We start from the raw sequence: 5,133 nt of genomic DNA, 5'->3' as shown, positions 1-5,133 counted from the left end.
TGTGAAAATGTCATAAGGAAAGCCATTACTTGATACAAGCTAATTTGAAAAGAAAAAGTGGCCCAACACTGGTGGCTCACACCAGTCATCCTAGCTTTCAGGAGGCTAAGATTTGAGGATCACAGTTCAAAATTGCCCTATTCAAGAAATTCCACAAGACATTGATATCCCATTAGTCACAGACAAAGCCAGGCTTGGTGCTAGCTCTGGTGGTAGAGGGGGAGCCCTGAGCAAACATAGCTCAAGGAAGGAGTCCAGGCCCAGGTTCAAGGCCCAGGACTAGCTGGAGAGAAGAAGTAAACAGAAAACCTGACAGAGCAGAGAGATGAGCTTCGGCATGAACGCTGGAGTGGTCTAGGAGCTCTGATAAGAGACTGTGATAGAAAGAGGAAGCCAAGTGCAGCTCCCTGAGCTGAGACTGAAAGGAGCCTTGGAGCAGCCACTCCATCACAGACGCAGGGCTCAGGATGAGGGTAAAGCAGGGCATGAATGGTGCAGGCACTGTGCAGCCCAGGATGCCCTGGACAGACCCCTCCACACTGCCCTGACTGCCCATGTGGCCACCTCAGTCTTCCCAGCGGTGACTCCTGTGTCCTGGCAGTGTGGGGCTCAGTGCTGACCCTGTACGGAGCTCAGGCTTCGGGTATCACATGGTCTCTCTGCAGGGCACAGAATCCAAGATGGATGTGTGGAGGCTGTCTGATTCATGGATGGATGGGGACAGACAGAGACAACTAGAGAAATGGGGACAGCGTAGGAAGACCACTAGACAGCAGAACTATGGGCTTAGCACCCCAGAGAGGCATTTTAATGCCTAACTGACCTGTGAGGTGACCTGTGCTCAGTACTGCAGGTGACAAAGCTCAGTGAAAATCCAGCCTGGGAGAGCTGCAGACACACAGACCCCACGTACGGGGCTCCTTGTCCAGGTGTGCCCAGTACCATGTGTGAGTGTGTGTGTGAGAGAGAGAAACCACGTGTCCATGTCCACACTGTGTGCACACTTGTACACAGTACAATGTACATGTGTGAGACCTTGTATGTGCATATCCATTCTGAGCACACCCGTACACACTACTATATATGTGTGACACCTTGTGTGTGCATGTCCACACTGTGTGTGCACACCCCTACACAGTACAGTATATATGTGTGAGACCTCCTGTGTGCTCATCCACACTGTGTGTGCACACCTGTACACAGTCCAGTATATGTGTGTGAGACCTCCTATGTGCACGTCCACACTGTGAGCCCAGCAGGAACTCAAGTCATGGAAAATCGTTCAGTCTCTCAGGCTTCATGTCTCTCAGTTGATGTTTGGATTTTGTTGGTAACTATGGTTACCTTTTCTTTCCCATCATCCCTCTGGGAATATCTGCCCTATTCCAGGCTCATGTTGTATTTACAACACTCATAACTTGTGACTCAACACTGTGTGATTCAGACGATAGTAAAACTTTGGAAACTGAATGTAAAATTAGCCCTGGGGGCAGTATCATTTTGCTGCGGGTGCTATGCATAAATCATTTAGGAGGTACAATGGGAAAGGAGTCCAGGCCAAGGTGGGAAGCTATGGGGTGCGTGCCTTGGCTCCCCAACATTCATGAACTGGATTTTTTTTGGTCAGTTGTGGGGCTTGAACTCGGCCTGAGCACTGTCCCTCAGCTCTTCACCTCAAGGCTAGAGCTCTACCATTTAAGCCACAGTACAACTTCCGGTTTTCTGAGTGGTTTATTGGAGATAAGAGTCTCACCATCTTCTGTGCCAAGGCTGGCTTTGAACCCTGATCCTCAGATCTCAGCCTCCTGAGTAGCTAGGATTACAGGTGTGAGCCACCAGGGCCCAGCTCATGAACTGGAATTTAACCCTTGCAGGGAAGCAGCCTGACTCATGGATGGTGAGTGTCCTCCTGTCCCCTTGAGGAAGGAGGCTGATCTTTCCTTCCCATCCTTCAAGGGAATGATGCAGGTGTCTCTTCTGCCACATGAGAACACTGCATGTATCCAACCTAGGAACCAGAAAAATAGCCCAAAGCAGACAGCAAAGTGCTTGACCTTGAACACCTTGGCCCCCAGACTATGAGAAACAAATCCTCACCCTGTATAGGTTTCCCCATCGGGGATACCTTTATACCACCAAGAATGGACAAAGACACCACTGAGCTGAACTTGGTGGCTATGCAGGGGAAAACATCCAGCAAACTATGGATTGAGGCCAGCCTGCACAAGAAGTTGATGAGACCGTATCTCACAATATACCAGGCATGGGGCCCACACCTGTAAACTCAAATATAATGGGCATCCTAGGAGGATAATAGCATGAGGCCAGCCCTGGCCAAAGTCATTTCATCCTAAGTGAGAAACAGCGTAGAGTCAAAGGAGCTGAAGACATGGCAGAGAGCCTGCTGAGCAAACACAAGGCTGTGATTTCAAACCCAAATAACAAAAATAAAAGTAGATAAAAAAAAGGGCTGGGAAGGTGGCTCCGTGGTAGAGTGCTTGCCTTGCATTCATGAGGCCCTGGGTTCAATTCCTCAGTACCACATAAGAAAAAAGAAAAAAAAGCCAGAAGTGGCGCTGTGGCTCAAGTGGTAGAGTGCTAGACTTGAGCTGAAGAGCTGAGGGACAGCGCCCAGGCCCAGAGTTCAGGCCCCAAGACCGGACCCCACTCACAAAAAAAAAAAGTAGATGAAAAGTGAACATAAAATGACCATCGTAAATTGATCCCCTTAGCATATTTGCAGTAGGAAGCACACAGCCTTCCTTAACCCACAACCACTGCTGGTGGGAGGAGGGGTGGAGCGGAAGCCAAGGACTTGCTTCCGGAAGAATGCCCCATTTCCTGACTCTGCTGCTGGTGAAGCAGATTTCCCTGTGCTGTGGTGCTTATGAAATGTTATAAACAAGTCTTCTGTGTGGTAAAGCTGAACAAGTTTGCAGCAAATAAAATAAATGCATTTCCATAGTTTAAAAGTTACAAAATGGTCAGATGGGTTGGTTGTCCCTCCTCAGTAGGGAGACTGGCAGGAATGACTGGAGCCATTCCCAGAGACACAGTGTCAGCCCAGAGATAAACATGGTCATGTACAGCAATCCGTTCAGCTGTACAGAAAGCACAGATAGAACACCGCCCATACCACCAGGAAAAATGCATGGCCATATCCCCCAAATTGCTAAAGCAAAATACAGCAAAGATGGCTGGACACACAGCACAAGGGGCAGTGCACCTCTCTAGCAATCAAGAGACTCTTCTATTACAAATTCATACCACCAAACAATGTGACACATGCACACATCATGACACCTAATGTGAGCGATGACTGACTGTGCTGTGTAAAATGCAGTAAGAGGAGGTCTCCTAAAGCATTCGCTCTGCTGTGGGATGAGGTCTGTGTTCTCTTCCATGTAATCATTGTCACTGCTGACTTCCTGATTCTCCTGTCTTCTCTGCACTGCCTTTGCTCAGATTCCACCCCAGAGCTGGCTATATACCAAGAGGACATGCAAATGGGGCCTCCCTCTGCTCATGAAAAGCTGCAGCTCTGCAGGTCAGGCCTGACTTCCAGGGGTCCATCCTGAGATCAGCACTGGGCACAGACCTCCACCATGGAGGGGGCTCTGACCTGGGTTTCCCTTGTGGCCATTTTACAAGTTATTTTGCAGAGAAGAAGAGACACTGGGTGTGTGAGTGGAGCTTAGTGGGAGGAACAGTGGATGTGTGTGACCATTGCTGATCTGGATTCTCTGTGTTTGCAGGTGTGCAGTGGGAGGTGCAGCTGGTGGAGTCTGGGGGTGGCTTGGTGCAGCCTGGGGGTCCCTGAGACTCTCCTGTGCAGCCTCCTTCAGTAATTACTGGATGAGCTGGGTCCCCCAGGTTCCAGGGAAGGGGCTCTATTGGATTTCATCCATCTATGGTAGTAGTAACATATACTATGCAGACTCTGTGAAGGGCTGCTTCACCACCTCCAGACAAAACAGCACGAACATACTTTACCAGCAGATGAACAGCCTGAGAGTGGAGGACACAGCCATCTATTACTGTGCTAGACACAGTGCAGGAAATACTGTGTGGGCCAGACACAAACCTCAACCTCCCTGCAGTGTGCTTATCACCAGCAGGGGGCGCTCAGCACACACTGAGGTCATGGCAGTCAGCACCAGCAGGGGGCGCTGGGCACACACTGAGGTCATGGCAGTCACAGGAGCAGCTGTGGAGCTCAGGCCCTGACTCCTCTGTGTGCCTGGCCTCTCCACAGGACGCAGCGTCCCCCACAGAGCTATCCACTGTATTCTTCCTGTTCTCCAACCCCTCAGAACACAGCTTTTTCCATCTTCCATTGTCGTGGTTCTGTTGTGGTTGATGATGCATTCTTGAGAAGACCAGACACAGCACCATGCATGGTCGTTGGACACTGCTGAGATCACTGAGGTCAAATCTGAGGAAGGTCAAGATCCCTGCTCAGTCCTTTCCTCTCAGACTCAGGAGAGATGCAGTGGACTCCCTGGCTAGGTCAGTCTTTATCCTCAGGTCGGAGTGCATGGGATGTTGTGCAGAGCCAGGGCCTCCATGTCACTGATGGATTTCAAAGCCCACTGTTCTGCTCACACAGCCCAGCATCCAGCCCGGCTTTGATCCCGTTGTCCCCTTTCCTCTTGCTGGTGACATGTGAGGGGCCATCAGTCAGACCAGGGGCTGCTCTGTGACCCACAGAGCCCAGTCCTGGGCACTGCTGAGCTGTGGTTACCTGCAGAGGCCCAGTGACCCCCACCAGCTCCTCTGCCTCCATCCCTTTCTACACACGCTGTAGATGATGAGGTTGGATGGGATTCTCAGCCACAGTTCTGGATCTGGGCACTGCTTGATTCTAGAAGGACATATGTGTTCTTAATTGTCTCTGTGTTGTCTACACCTGTCCTTCACACTAAATCCCCTGCAGACATGGCCTGTATGCAGTCTCTAGACCCCATGCCCAGTACCAGGACCTGGAGGTCAATGAGGCTGTGGCCCTGGCTCCTGCATGCCTGGGAAGACCTCACTAGTGTCCCCAGGCTGCGTGCCCTGGACTGTCCTGTCCTCCTCTCTATGGACTCTGGCGGGAAGCTCAGGGGATATCTGTAGCTAAGGGCACATGGA

This window comes from Dipodomys ordii, unplaced genomic scaffold, assembly GCF_000151885.1.
Source record: "Dipodomys ordii isolate 6190 unplaced genomic scaffold, Dord_2.0 Scaffold281, whole genome shotgun sequence".
Taxonomy (NCBI): Eukaryota; Metazoa; Chordata; class Mammalia; order Rodentia; family Heteromyidae; genus Dipodomys; species Dipodomys ordii.
The sequence above is the reverse complement of the archived record's forward strand: the minus strand, read 5'-3'. Positions refer to the sequence as shown.